The sequence below is a fragment of the Molothrus aeneus genome, chromosome 10, assembly GCF_037042795.1.
Source record: "Molothrus aeneus isolate 106 chromosome 10, BPBGC_Maene_1.0, whole genome shotgun sequence".
In the NCBI taxonomy this organism is placed as follows: Eukaryota; Metazoa; Chordata; class Aves; order Passeriformes; family Icteridae; genus Molothrus; species Molothrus aeneus.
Genome location: NC_089655.1, coordinates 22,002,931 through 22,018,874, shown reverse-complemented (window position 1 = coordinate 22,018,874; position 15,944 = coordinate 22,002,931).

Here is a 15,944-nt window from a genome sequence, read left to right as displayed (position 1 = left end):
TAAACATGGCACCCCACCAAAAGGACTGGAGTCTTTGCACTGCAGAACCACCACAACAATGCAATATGTGCCTCTTCAGGACCAGTTGTGGGCAGGATCAAGGTAGATAAGGGGTAGGTTCAAGGCAAAAGAGCACCATGACCTGCATGTCCCTTTTGAGCACACATACTGTAATTTTTGGACCTTTTGGAGGTGGAAGCAGCAGCCTCCAGGCAAGTGATGAGGAGTGAACATGAAAAGCAGGTGCCAAGAGCTGCTCAGGAGATGTGAGGACAGCAGACAGAAGAGGTGGCATTGCTACAGGAATGCTGAGCCAAAGCCACCCCAGAGGCTGCCAGCAAAGGCAGTGTTGTCCCTTCTTCCACAAAAACCATCAGGTCTCTTATTTTGGAGCGTGTGTCTCGCTGAGGAGCTATTTGGCTGTGTCTGATGTGGGTGATGCTGCAGTATATCAGGGAGACACAGGACACATCCCATGTCTCCGCTCTTTGTTTTTTCTGGAGAGGAAATCCGTCTGTATGGTCCCTGGGGAGCCATGGGACACTCCACTGGAGGCCTGATAAGCACAGCATGAGGACCTTTGCCACTCATTGATGTTGGCTGAACCTACAGCCAGCCTTTGAGGAGGCACCTTGAGCTGTGTGGGCAGCAGGACATCCATTCTGGCTTCCCTGATGGATGAACTCACCCAGCACACGCTGGTGGCACCAGCCTGTGGGACTCCCTTTGGGGTCACAGGAGGTTGTGAGTGGCTGAGGAAAGATTTTACATGTTACAGACAAATTGTCTCTTCCAAGCAGCAGATTTGCTGAATAAACTCCCAAATAGGTTTGGTCGGTCTGTTAGGGAAAGGTGATGCAGAAGTGCCTGAGTCAGGAGTGTTTGAGACCTGGAGTTAACCCTCCTTTGGACCTGCAGCGCACCCACTGTGCACCCATTCACTTAAATAGGAAACAACAGAGAGTGAACAAACAGTGGGAATGCTCAGAGGATGTCAGAAACCACCCCATCCCCAGGCTCCAAACTCCCCTTTCCCACAGAACAACACATTTTAGAATAATGAGTGCAAGGTGGAAGGGGAGACACCCGGGAGGGAAGGAGGTGGGTGAATGTTTGCAGGCTCATCTCTGACAATTCCTCAGCATTATTCATTTCCTGGAGCTGCATCCATGGGAAGTGATACAGTCACTGCTCTTTGAAATATCCAAATGTACGAGGCATGAGGGACTTCTCTTCATTACCACGTCATTCACATTTTTGAACTCTATATCATCCTGATGCTTTGGGAGAATCTCCTCCCAAAGTAAACAAATTTTGGTGGGGCTTAGTGGAAATCTTTTGTGGCAGACAGAGTGATTTAACAAAATGGACATTTATGAAGAAAAGCCCCCACTTTTGAACAAGTCTGTGAATCAAATTAACACAACACATCTAAAACCTCTACAGTCTCAATATTTTGCCACCAGGAAGAGGGAAACACAAGTTTTGAACGTGAGTCTTGGCACCCAAATCCCTCATTAAAATCTATCAGTTCTTGGAAACATCTGGATGTATTTTATCTATGCAAGAGCAAAGCTGGGTCTACAATTATCTGCACCAAATGAGGACTCACAGCAGATCCCAACAGACTCTTCAGACCTCCTCTCTGTCCACAGGATGCTCTCAGAACCCTCTACCTGCCATTTTTCTACCTGTTTTCCACCTATCCACCTGCCTGTGTGATTTCCTTCCTGTCTTCAGAGCCCAGGTACAGCCCAGAAGACCTTAAATGTCCCCACCAGTGCAGACTGGGGTCTCTAAGGGGTGTTCCCATAGTGACACATGGGATGAGCATTGATCTGCAGATAGAAAACAGAGCACAAGGAGCCTGTCCTGACACAGGCAGAGGAATACACTGACTCCGTGAAAATCCTCGTTTTCTGATCCATTTGTGCACCTCAAGCACAAAGAAATGTTTGCTCTTAGTCCTGAGGCAAAAACAAATTAAACAGCACAGTTTATCTCTAGAGAGAATCAAAGATGAATTTGATACACGAGCATTTACTAAGGATAATCTGAGAGAGGTGGCAAACACAACCATAGGCAAAGACCTCAAATTAATTTCAGTGTCCTAGGAAGTAATTGAAAACATACCCAGTTCCTACAGCCATGCAAGAGCCTTGCCATTCCTGTGCAAGACAACCCCAAGACACTCCATATGGGATCCTGACCAGTCACATGACTTTTAATGCCCACATGATGGCACTAAAATGGCCTATTAGATTTACAGTGTCATTAACCTTCCAAAATGAAATGACTGTTCTTGTGAAAAAAAAAAAAAAAGAAAGTAAATAAATAAAAATAAGGAAAAGACAGAATGAGAAAAAAGAAAAATAAAGAGAAGGAGAAAAAGTAAGATAAGAAAGAGGGAAAAAGAGAGAGAGAAATAAAGAGAAGGAGGAAAACGAAATCGAATTTTTTTTTTAAAGGACAAAAAGAAAAAGAGACGAGAAAAGGAAGAGTAAAAGGAAAAAGAAGTAGCCTAAACGCTGCTGGGTTTCGGGTAACCAGTCCATGAGGAAATGCTGACAGGGGTCACTGTGGCATAATCTTTCATTCAGCCCCAAAGCTGTCACATCCTCCCCAGATGTCTGAAACATAGATATAAATTTTCATTATCCAGCAGAATAGGGGCAGAGGTACACAAAATGATTTTTTTAGCAATCAAATTATGGCTCATTGTCAGATTATGTGTAAACAGTAATTTTGTGAAGTTTTCCTGTGGTCATTTATCTACACCCACGTTTAGTAGCTCTGCTGAAGCTGAAATAAAAAAGGAAGGTTTTTCAAATTACATTATTGTCTTCATAATCAAGTTGAGGGACCATAAAAGCTGAATAAAAAATTAATATTATTATGGAGGAATTTTGTCTTACTCAACTAAACAGCGAGGTCGCAATAATTTTTTAATGAAAGCAGAAAGGATGCACCCCTTTAAAGGGATGAGGAAAAACTGCTGGTGATATATAAAACTAAACTGAGGTATCTTGAAGAACTCTAAAATCTCAGTATTTTCCCCAGGTTGAGTGAGCACAGGGTCACACCAGGGTGCAGCTAAGCAGCTTCTCAGGAGCTCTGCAGAGCCTGGGCCCTGGAAGCCAATGGCTCCAGGGGACAGCTCAGTCCTGGCCAAGAGAAAGATCAGACCTCATCTACCTGAACCAAGGCAAACAAATGCTTTACAAGTGGAGATGGAACTGCATTTCTTATGAAAAGGAAAAACAAGTAGTGTCATAATATTTTATGATATTTCAAGGTGAATGCAACTAAGTATTAGAAACATAGAGCTTGCCTAGATCTTAGGTGGTTAAGATAAATATCTTAATGGCCACCCCTGGTGACAATAATGACTGGATAACCTGGCAGTTTTAACAGGTAAAATATTCCTTACAGGTGTTGGTTTTGCAGCACACATACATGTTGCTCTCTGGTCCTGCTCTGCCTTGCTAAAGATATGGTTGTGCTGGGGGTTCAGTGCACAAACCGAGGGAAAAAATGCCATGTTTCATTTTTTCTTGTTTACAAGACATTGATATTCATAATTCTTCATGCAAGACAATGGCACCAATAGCTCTTTGTGTCAGGAGGAAGTTGCGAGGCAGGATCCCTGCAACATCTCTGTGAAGGGCTGGTATGCTCAGAAATGCAAAGCCCACAGTATTATCTGCTTTATTATCTTGCTTTGGGACTGTACCAAATGCTCTGCAAGTCTGGATCACTGTCACCCTGTTACGATGAAAGAAGTGCCTTTGGTTATGAACTACTCCGGAGACACCAGATTAGAGTTCAAAGGCTATTCCTTTGCATTAGCAGCAAATGCAGGAATTCTGAGGCAAAGTGATATACTTAGTGTGAGCTTTTGCATATCACTCTATTTCGCTCCATAACCACCCTGCAGTAGTCAGAGCTACTGTTTGAACCTAAGCTCCCTACGAGTTGAAAGTTTGGGGCATGTTTATTGGATAACCCAGATTCTTTTCTAGTAGCCATCAGCAAACACTTTGTATATGTCACAAGCCTCCCACTCCCCTCCAAAAGATAGGGGTTGGATGGAAGGAGGAAGAAAAACACAGCTATTATAGATTTAATACATCCCCCGGAAGAAGTAAAGCATGCCCAACTTCAATTTCATACAAAGCATACAGAGAAAACTCAATATCCTCATTTAATCTGGGAAATTCCACGTGGAGAGGGAGTTTTATGGATATCAAGAGCCAGATTTCCCACTGTAACAGTCTGGCAGTGCATTTCCCCTGTCTTGGACTCAGGCAAAGCTGACAGAGCCAGCTGGGCCACCTCCCTGAAATGGTGCTCCCCACTCTCCCACAACAAAGTACCACATCAAAAGTTGTTCCAGCCAGGGAACATCAGGAAATGCGTTTGGGCAAGAGATGTCTAAGCAACCCCACCCCCAGCTCACACTTCTGTGTCCAGGGACCTCTGTCTTGGGCCTGTGATTTTATTAAAAAATCCCACAACAAATTCCTGCTTTTGGTACTATGCAACCAACGCACAAAATGATGCTGGGTCTGCTTTAAATTAAAACAAAAGTTGCAGCAGATAGGATCTCTGATACATACTGAGTTGCTTTTCTCATCTGAGATTCTTCCTCAAACAGCTAAAAACAATTAGGATAAATGAGTAGATATAAAGGTCAGCAGTACAAACAATTCTGGGAAAACCAGATAGCTCACTGGATAGTTCCTTTACTTCCGTCACCGCAGAATGAATAGATACAAGTCCAAACGCACTCCCAGCGATCTGATTAGAAAGATATCCAGAGCTCCTAAACAGCCTTTGTGGTTTCATCTCTTTTTTTTTCCCCCTAGCTGAATTGCCTCTGTGCTGCCAATCCACCCCAGATCTGGCCAGGCTGAGGCTTTGCTGCAGCAAAAACTCTTGGGATGTTTATGCCATCTTATGGTGGAAGGTGCCGGAGCACATAGGGGAACGCTGACATGTGGCATTCTGGCACGTGAATGTCATTCCTTGGGAATATTAGTCACCCTGTAATGTCTAATGACATCACTCTGGAAGGAAATAGAACAGGAGAAAAATCAATGGACAGCAGATACCTACCTATTATGAACTATAATTGTGCATTTACCAGTCTGCCAAGCCATAAATCTAGTAGTTTAAAACCCATTTTAGCATACATTCATATATGTTAGGAGGCTATTAACACAGGGGTGAATTATAGCAAACAGGCTTCTAAGCAGAGTCAGGATATGTATTTTTTAAAATAATTATAGCGTTCAGCACTGTAGTTAAGACTCAAAAGGGTTTTGTATTCCACCAGCTTTTATCCCTAACCAATCACAATGGCAATGAACACATCGTCTCAGATTGCAACTTTTCAACCCTGAACTCCTTCCTTGCTGCAAATATTGATCATGGGGGGCAACCAGAAAGGCCCTTGTTAAGAAAAACTAGGAAATAATTATTGTGTGGGGTTAGGGCCAGACTCAGTTCTCACTGAACTGAGGGCAAACCCTTTCACTCCTTTTATTTTGTGTTAGATTAAACTATTTAAAAGTCTCAACTCCAAAATGGACAAGTTAGAAAAGCCTGAATTAGGCCTCCAGAGATGTTTGGAACAGTGTTTGCCTTGGCCAACAGACAGTGTTAATAATTCAGGCTGATGGAGGAAAGAGCCACAGCAGATTACACCCCAACAGATTAGGAACAATTGTGCAAATACTTCTGCTGTGGTAGCTCAGGAAAGATCCCTTTCTTCTCCTAGCAGTGGTCTGTCATATTAGAAATCCTTAATAGGTTTTGTAGGAGCAAATAATAATGATTTTTTTCAAAAAAATACAGTTTAAAAAATGTTCCTTTTGAAGAGGAATTAATGGGAAATGGGTATTAAAAAACCAGAAAGACTTTAATGGTAGAGAACAGATACTCATGGAAATTAGTGCATGGTCACAACACCAGCCAGAAATGAAAAAGCAGCAGTAGTAGTGCAGGAAATCTCAGCTTTTCATTTAATATTGTTACATTCATTCACTCCGTTGAGTCCACCATAAACATCAAAGAGGTTTGAACTGCACACAGAAAGTGCTGCCCATGTGCACAGATCTTTATTCTGATTGGAGTGCTTGATTTGGCTTTGGCCCTAACACTTCCATGGAACATAAGCTGCAATTCCTAAATATATTACCATTGTTACATATGGGGAAACACAAGACTCCTCTTTCATTTTCCTTAGACTGCAGCCCAAAGCCACCATCTTTAAAGCCCCTTAAACGGTAAATGTATGCTCTACATAATCTTCCACCAAAAAGGCTTTTTTTTTCTAGATAACATAACAAATTGCTTTAACTCAGAGCACAGGTAAATTTAGTACTTCAGGGATATACTTTTTGTCCTTGACAAAACTTCAGTTTCTGATTTATTTGATTTTGAGTTAAATTCCTAGAAATTATAAAGAAACTCCAAGAGTTTTGGTGATCTTAGTCCAATTCTTCCTTACCTTTCCCTTTTTTTTATTTTTTAAATCTTGCACTCACTGATTTTCACAGTGGTTTTGGTTCTTCCAGCTGCTCATTAAAAGGTGGCAATCAGCAGTCTCACAGTCAGATGAAATTACTTCAAAAACTCTATTACACTTTTAAAGACATCTGTAATACCAATGTGAAGCTTATCAATTAATGACAGGACTAAGAGAATATCTCATAAGTGTGTGAAAAATGAGGGAAAAGGTGGTGAGGAAATAGCTGAAGTTTTTGGAGATGTTGCTCTGGCCCTTCAGAGGGGGGACATGCTCATTGAAGCGTTACAGTGGGTGCCATGAAAACAGATATTTGTACCAAAAAAAAAAATCATTGTTGCAGCAGCTCTTTCATGGTGGGTAGAAAAAGAAGAGAAACTTCACTCCACATTTCCCTGCTGCTGGAGCTCAGTGGTTTGTTTTCCATAACACCCACTCTATTTCTCTGCTATTACACGATCTTCCCCTTCACGCCGCGGAGCTGAGCGCGCAGCCTCCCCACACACCCAGCCTCTTCCTCCCAAATACTTATCTCAGATTGATGATGTGGTGCAGGGCCCATGGCTGACAACATGTGCATGAACTCAGTTTCCACACGGTTCCGCCAGAATACGAGCGCTCGCTTTCGGGGCCAACGATTTAGCGGCAATAAATATTTACTTGCAGTATGTGGATTCCTAAGGTCATTTTGCAGCTCCAGCAGTTGCTCTGCTGAGTAAGTCGTTCTTTTAAGGACGCCTCTTTGTGAAAGACATCATCCAGTTTCTAAGTTTTAGTTTTTCATTAAAATGTAGTGGGAAGGGTTCTTAACTGGACATATTGATTCCCAGTGCCAACACTCTTTTAAATCAGAACAAATTTTTTCAGACCTCTAAGCACAGGCCTAGGAGCCCAACTCAAGGCATCTGTTTCTAAAACTTTTGGTGCATTTTCTAACAGTTCTCATTGCCTTTTTTTGAAAAGTGAATCCCACCCTGAACCTTTTCATAGGTTTTCAGTTCCTAACTCAAGCATGAAAATCTCCAGGATTACTCCACATCTGCTCATCTCAGCAACCTTATTTACATCTTAGTGAGGTGAGACCTCTCCCATCGTGCCATGTCAAGACTGCTTCTCAGCTGTGAGATTTTTGGAAAGCATAATTGACATTTTTGTAATACACCAGCTCAGCTTTGCTATTTGCTCCCTTTCCAAAGAATGCTACGAGCAAACCACAACCAGCGTTTTTTTGGGAGCCAGGTTTAACTGCTGGGAGATTGATTCTGCAGGATCTGGAGAAATCAGACAACCTAAATATTGTAGGATGGAATAAAATGCCAAAAGCAGAGCTTGGACTGGAGAGGGATAGACCTTCTCTAAATAGGCAGTAGAAAAAATTTGTGAAGACCTTGGCTTGTGCTCTCCCATTATTGAACTGCTCCTGCCATAAGAGCTTTGTAATTATGTAAACATAGAATAAAAGAGTTTGATCCAAGTCCCTGTGAAAGACTCCTTTTGACTCCAGTGACCCTTAGATTAGCCCCAAAACTAAGAGATGGCAGATTCTTGGGATATGAGCATCATCACCTCCAATGTGCAAGTATTCCCATTTGTGGGGTAGTACAAGCATTTTTGTGCAGCTGGAATTAGAAATAAAACATACTAATGGGATATCTAATATCTACAGTACATTAAAAAAATACAAATTCCAGCTTAATCCAGTCTTTTCCAATTGCCAAGATGGGAGATGGGTTGATATTTTCCTCTAACTCTCCCAAACTTATTCCAATCCTTTCTGGATTTTTTTTATGAAGCCCGCGAGTGCAGGTCAATTTTTAACAAGCTCTCAACCTTTTGGCACCTTCTGTTCCTTTTCAGATCATTTTGATATTTTAGCTATTTCCTGGCCTGCTTTCAGTAGTGGTGTGCAGGTTTTCATTTGCTGAGTTGTAAATAATTATGCTCTGCCGTCCTGGATTTGTCTTCCACATTCCATCTGGGATGAGATGGGCCAAATAATTTCCTGTTTTCTATATACAAATGATAAATACCCATATTTGACATAGCTTTCAGTAGTTTTCATGCTGGAAACTTTCCTGATGCTTCTCTCAGTGTGTGATATATAAGGTGTCACGTTTTATTGTGTGAATAACTCAGTGCTCTGCTCCAATGGACAGCATTTTTCTCAATTTTTTTTTTCAACCTAGAGAGTCAAAACGCTTTGCCAGTTGGAGGATTTAATATTCTAATAGAGGGCAGGAAGCAAGTAAAGCTATGTGACAGAGCAGACACTGCCTGCACTCTAAGTGTGGTGAAGGACAATAATTATCACTCCACAGGGAGTGATTAGGCCCACTGAAGCTTGAGTGATTACCCTTTCCTTTGCTGACCCTATAATCAGGCCTGGATCTCCACAGTTATGTGCAATTTTTAGGAGACAAACTCTTAAGGAAAGCACAAGCAGCTCTTCCCATATGCACAATCAGACAATCCCAGAGCAGCAAGAGCAAACTTCTACTACAGAGTATTTATATTATATCAATGCCATTCAAACTCTACTGTCTGTGCAATAAACTCTTAATAATCAGTAGGAAGAGGAGAAAGAGCAATGCAATAGGACAGAGCAGCAGTTCTTACTAATAAAAAGGCATTATTTACCAGCACTGGCACAGGGTGCACGGGTTTTTCTCACGAGGTTTGTACAAAGGAAGAGAATGGCACTATCTTAGGCAGTGGTCTTGCCAAAATATTTCACAAATGCTGAGGTTTTCAGTAGCAGTCAGTGGAGTGAACAGGCCAAAGCACACTGGTGAGAATAAGAAGAGTAATCAAATGACAAGAAACTAAAATGGGCCAGTTTGCTTTTGGGGCCTTTTCCTCCTATAATATCAATTATTTATTCAACAACATAAGATAAGAATTGAGAACACAATTGATCAGGGGAAGTCAAAATGCTCCCCTTCCCCAATTTCTTCAGTCAGTGCATTGAGGGAAAAGCACGGCCCGCAGCACAGATAAACCTCACTGCATTTACCACTTGCCCTTACCTCACTTCCTTCTGACAACAAATCTAGGGTGAGCAGATAAGATTATAACCCATCTGCTCCATTTTAGAGTGACAGGTGTGTACCTTTCCAAAGCCAAAATGCAAAAGCTCTCACTCAGCTCAAAGGCCGGCGGGGCTGTGTTTATGATAAATGTCCCCACCCAAGGATACAGGGAGCATTTTAGCTGCCCTGTAAACTCCTCATTTTTAACCCTAAAAGAGCATAATGAGATAAAGATGAAGCTGTAGGATGTATTGGATGCACTTGGGAGATAAGCCAGTCGATTATCTGTAACATCTGAGCAGGCTCTGAGCACAGCATCCTGCAGTCCTTGAGTACCTGCTGGACACACGCTGAAATCATTATCTCAGAGCCTGTCAGTCTGCAAGTCTGGGCTCAAATACTCCTCTGCCAAGATTAGAAGAGTTGGTAGGGAACATAATATTTGGCCATTTTTAACACTTCACGAGTTAGACCTGAGTGGGGGGGAGGCTTCAGATTGGGATGTCATTTCCAGTATTCCCACTGACTCCAGAGGGACTCAGATCGTGGCTTTCAACCCCAATTTCTGAGAGCTCCTCTGGCAAATAATCACTTTCTCTAGTCTTAGTCAAATACGTGTAGGAAGGTAGACAAGAAGCATTTGTCTGATGTCTTGACTTGGGACCTTAGCAACAGCCAGAGAGAATGAGAAAGAAAACCTGTTTGGATGAAAAAATCTTCACTCTGTTTAGCTAAGGAACAAGTCATGCTACTGTTTCATTCTTCTTTTGCCATTAGCTCTGTTATCATGTTGCTGGCAGTATTTCTCATCTCAACCTGCTCACCATATGTGCATGTGCTTTCTGTGCTGCTAATTGCCTCTTTTTGACAATATCATCTATACGTGCACACCATATTGCCATTTTTATCACTCTAAGCCTATTAATGGCCAGACTTATAGTTCCCAAAGGAATTAATATTAACCAGCTCTCTAAATATTGTTCATGTCTTTCAAAAACTCCTGACTTTTAGAGCCTGACTCTGGTTGTGTGTAATTGGGCTGCTGTATTTCATTCTCTGGGGCCTGGTGTCGTGAGTTTTGAAAGTGTAGCTCAAAAAAATTTATGAGAGCAATATTAATAACCAGGAAAGGCAAAACCTTAGGAAAAGTAAACAACTCATTGGTTGTAGCTGTTTGCTTACCTAGGGTCAAAATCTGCCCTCAGATATACATATGCAAGTTCAGTGGGTTCCCTACATACAGATTTCTGTGGAAGGAATTTGGCCTCAGATGACTTCAGAGGTTTCTTTGTCAGCCCCATTTCCCAGAGAACACTGAGCACTCCTACGTGTATACACCAGCTTAGGCTTCTCTCGCTAAAAAGAAAACAGTTGTAAGGAGATACTCATTTACCAGTGCCCAGAGAACGTGACAGAATTTTGACGAGGAATTTTATACCCCTAGTTAGGCTTAAAAAAATAAATGGTATTAACATGCCACTCAACAAACTGTCCCCACACTGCTGGGAACCGTGCAAGGCAGATAACAAATGTGCAGCAAATGAGAACAGTGTCATGATTCACTACAGCTCCCAACAAGACAAGACTCCTAAGAATACACAACATTCCATGTGATTTGGAGTGGGAGAACTCCAGACAGCAGATGACTGCGTTCCCCATGGAAGAAACATGAAATTAATACAATCAAAGGGTTTTTAAGCAACTTAATCCTTTAACTTTGGGAGGCAGAGGAGAGGGATTCAACCTATCACACATGTCATTGTGGCCCCTGATGGTGAGTGTGGATGGGCAGAGCATGTAGGCTTTGCAGACCCCAGCTGGGGGCTCCTGGGAGGGTCTGGGGGTGGTGGGACACTGCACAGAAGAGTGGGTCACTCCCACACAGCTACTGCAAAGCTATTGCTGGAGCCAGATGCTTCATGATTAGATGCTGAAGACCCCAGCACTGCAGCATCTAAATCCTTCTCTGGAGCTGGGTTTAAATCAAAGACCAGCCAGTGGTCTTTTGTAGTTTTTAACCTCTTTTTCAAAGAATCATAGAATGGGGTGGGTTGGAAGGGATTTTCAAAGGTCATCCAAGCTCCCTGCAGTTGCTGTTACTCAGCACAAATACCCATTTTCTAGGAAGCCTGTGAGTAGACGTGTGTTGGCATTAAGATCTACATCTCCCTTATCAAGCACACAATGTTTCACTCCACATCCCACATTTTCTGAAGGGGGTGGAAAGCTGGACAAACACTGGGAGGCTGAAATTTAATCTAGAAAGGATGCAACTGGTGTAGGCAAGATAAAGCATTTTGAGGACTATCTACTCGAGGAACTAAAGCACTGATTTGCATTCCCCTACTGTCCAAATTGTTGTTTTCCTCTCTTTTTCTGACCAGGAGATGAGTGCCCTTCTCAGGGGTGCAATTTAACAGAAGACAAATGGAAGACAAATTCCAGGAATAGTGTCACTGGGGACCGTGGCTTATCATGAAGCAAGAAAGCAGTTTAGAAAGGGAAAGAAGGCCTCTCAATTTTTTTAATATGAAGCCTAATTAGTGCAATGATCCTTCACACCATTAGAAGGTGTGCCAATATTAAATGTGTTGCAGTAATTAGTTAAAGTTCTGCATTAAAAAACTCTTTTGCTCGACTTCTTTCAGAACAAAGGGACAACTGGAAGAAGGGAAGGGTAACATAATTTTTCCTTGTATTTTTTCTTTTTCTCAGTTCATGAGGATTTCTTCACTCATTTATACTTATCAAAACAGCAGTAAGGTTAAAAGAAACGATTTTAGATAAACTGATGTCTTGACCAGCATTAAAATATTTTCTGCTTTATAGTTCCAAAAAAAAGTAGATAAGACACCTTTCCACATGCAATTACAGATCCCTAATGGACAAACCAGGAGGTTGCAGTGAGAGTGTGCCCTGCTGACTCAAGCTGCTGTTAGAAAAGCATGCTGAAATGAGAATCTAATGGAAATTACTGTTCTCTGATGCAACAGGGTTTAAATGTGGAACAGTGATCTTGATTGATCTGTCTACATACAGAGAAAACTGATTTTGCATGTAAATACAGTGAAAGGAATGGGGAGGACAAACCAACGCTGACTCATCCTGGAGAAATAAATCTGGAACTACTGGCAAGAACAAGAATCTAATTCTGACTTGTCCCATCCTGATGAAAATTTTGTGAGGTAAGCTCAAAATTCATTGCTGTCAATATCCATCTGGGCCGTAAGGTGAGATCAACCTCAGTTACCCTCAAATGGCACCACCAGAGCCAGTGCTGGAGCCTGATCTGAGTGATGCCTGCTCAGCCCATCTCCTGCCCTGGTTTATGCCAGGGAATTAAACTTAGGCTCCGTTTTGATGCTGAGGATGTCAGTATGGATCCACTGGGGTGTGTGGTCTGCCCGGCACTCAGGCTGCTCACTTTCATCCACGCTGAACCTTTCACTTGACTTTTGACCTTTCACTTGGCACTGTCCTGTCATTTCCTTGGTTTCACAAATTTTAGCCTCTCACTTGACCTGTGAACTGTGACCTTTCACTTGACCTCTGATCTCATAAATTCTGGAAGCTCATACACGTAATGGTGGAACAAATAAACAAAGCCTCCCCGAGACGCTGCCGCCGAATGACGCCCAAGGGGCTGGGGAGCAGGAGCCCAGCCCCAGCCTCACCCCTGGACATGTCCCTTTGTTCCAGCCAGGACTGGCATCTCGTCAGTGGGAAGTGCATCACACACTGCCATGGCTGTCCATCAGTGCCTGTGTGTTGTCATGGAAAGGGATGTGGGCTTGCACAGACTCCAGCTCTGTATGGATGAACCTCATCCACCAACCCGCGCAAATATCACAACTTCCAAAGCACTGGGAAGGTCTCACCAAATAAAATCACCAAAATGAATAGAAGCCTCTCACTGTAGGTGCTGAATTCTCACCACAATCTCCCCTGAGCCCTTTTCCCCCTCCTTGCCAATGCTAATCCTAAAGTCTCCAAACACAAAGTGATGTTCAGCCATCAGTGCATGATAAGGAAACTCTTGGTAAATCAGCTGGCAGAGATGGTCCTCTCAGCTGAGGACAGCTCTGTCTGTACCAAATCCAGAGCAGGGTGTGCACAAAGGATGGCAGAAACAGCAGCAAAGATTACAGCTGAATGAAGTTATCAATTTATTGCAACAAAAATTATTCTCCTATACAAAGCAACAGTAAAGGTAAAGTTTCAGGGTCAGTGGTAGCTTTACAGAAGGATGAGGTCTTCAGAGAAACTTCCAGCACATCTTCATACGTATTTGTCCTGGTTTAGGGCACAAAGTCACCCCAGGACATTAAGTAACCTCAAAGTGTGCAGGTATTTTAATGGTCCAGTCATTTGTTTCATCACATTGTCCAATTCTTTTCAGCAATCCTCAAATATACAACATGAATATTGCAGACAGAACTTATAACACTGCTAACCCAGAGGAAACCCCAAACTACATGTTTTCTCCTCTTTTTCTTCTTGGTAGAGGGAAAGACAGAGATTGGAAGAAGGCTCTAATTTAAGGATGCATCGGTGTCAGGTGCCTTGAAAGCAAAGCAGCTTCTCTTTGATATTGCAGGGACCTAAAGCCAAGCAAGTGGCCAAAGCAGCTCACATGTAGAGTGTAATTGTACATGAGTAGGAAGCAAGGTGACATGGGAGACAGACAGGAGCAGTGCCAATCTGCCAAGCCATTGCAGAGGAGCTCTCTAACAAAAACCAGCTGGGGGACCTCTGATTTGCTCTGACACATAATGTAATGAACCAGTGCAAGCTGTCACTTTACTTGAATTCACTGCGATTTTACATTTTGGAAGAAAACTATTTTAAATTCATGGGAAGAAAGACTATGCAGAGAAAGCCGCTGGACAAGAGAATGGTCAAAACTTTGTGATGCTTCGGTTATAGTAAAAGATTTTGAATTTTAAGGTGAATTTTGTGTCACATGAAACAAAGTAATGTACCTCACTCATAGGTGAACAAATTTTGTGCAACTTTCAGAAAAATACTTAGCAAAGTAATAAAGCACATATGCTGCATTTCCAGTAATGCAGGCTCATCTTCATTAGCCTCTTTAGGGAAACCTCTAAGCTTTTTTATTTCCTCAGGAAGACTGTCAGATCTGCTGGGTCTCTCCTCTCTTATAAAATCCTGCACTATAATTTTACTGAACACTTGGATCTGCAAATCCATGCTGAAGACTAGGCAACACTTACATTTATTCCAGGGTTTCTGTGACATGGTTTTCAGTTATCTTCCAGCTTGTCTGGAAATGTCAAGTAGTTGTTGTTGGAAGGAAAAGGCGAGTGGTATGAGTTGAAGGAAGATTATTAATGGAATTTTCTATAGGGAAATTTTCCCTCTGCGCTTGTTAAATCCTTTCATTAGTGATTTTATCAGAGAGTAGGGCTGTGTAAACAAAAAGGGTATAAGATGTTTGACATTTAATAACAGAAATAGCAAGCGATCAGTTACAACACCGAAACTCATCCTTCACCCTTCAAGGAGTGAGAAAGGCTCGTGGAGTGGTGATTAGAGATGACTGTGTGGTATCAAGGAGGCACACCTTGATAAGGACCAAAGCATATCTCCAAAATTAAGCCAAGGGATTATTCACTGTGTTACACAACACTGTGCTGTGTTCTCAGGGACACCGCGTGCAACTGAGTCACCCACGGAGAATAAAATCCAGCCTGGAACAGGTTTATAATAGGGTTACTTGGTCTGGGAGAGGGAACCAAAGGAGCCTGGATTGTTTAGTTTAAGAAAACAGAAGAACCTGGCAATTCCTACCCAGCTCTGCTTCCCACCGGCCTCAGTGGGAATAAAGGCTGCTGGTTTCCTGACTTTACTGGGGGTTTTGTCGTTGAATACAATGGGAGCAGAATCAGATCTTGAAGAAGAAAAACAGAATTGGACCCAGAGGAACCAGGGCTGGGAAAGACCCAGCACGTTCTGGTTTAAATTGAGCAGGGCTATAAAAAGCTAATAAAACTCATATTGAAATATGAGCTAAAAGAAGCGCGTATCACTGAATTATGTTGGTCAAGACAATTAATTGAGTTTAGTACTGGATATATATAATTTTTTGACATGCTTTAATTTATCTCAAGTAAGTCCATGTTGTTTTCTTGTGATTAAACCTGTTTGTTAAAAATCATCTTGCCTACAGAAACAGTAATAAAGAGACAAAGCAGCTTTTTCCCACGCTTTGGTTTCAGAAGCTCTTTCTCTTCAGTGTCAAAAGACTGGAATCCCATTTCCTGCCCCTAATTTCAATGACCAGCTCAGTGGTGTTTTACTGTCTATATATTTATCAAGCAGAAAGTAAATTATTTTGTTAGACACATCGTTCTATTTCCAAG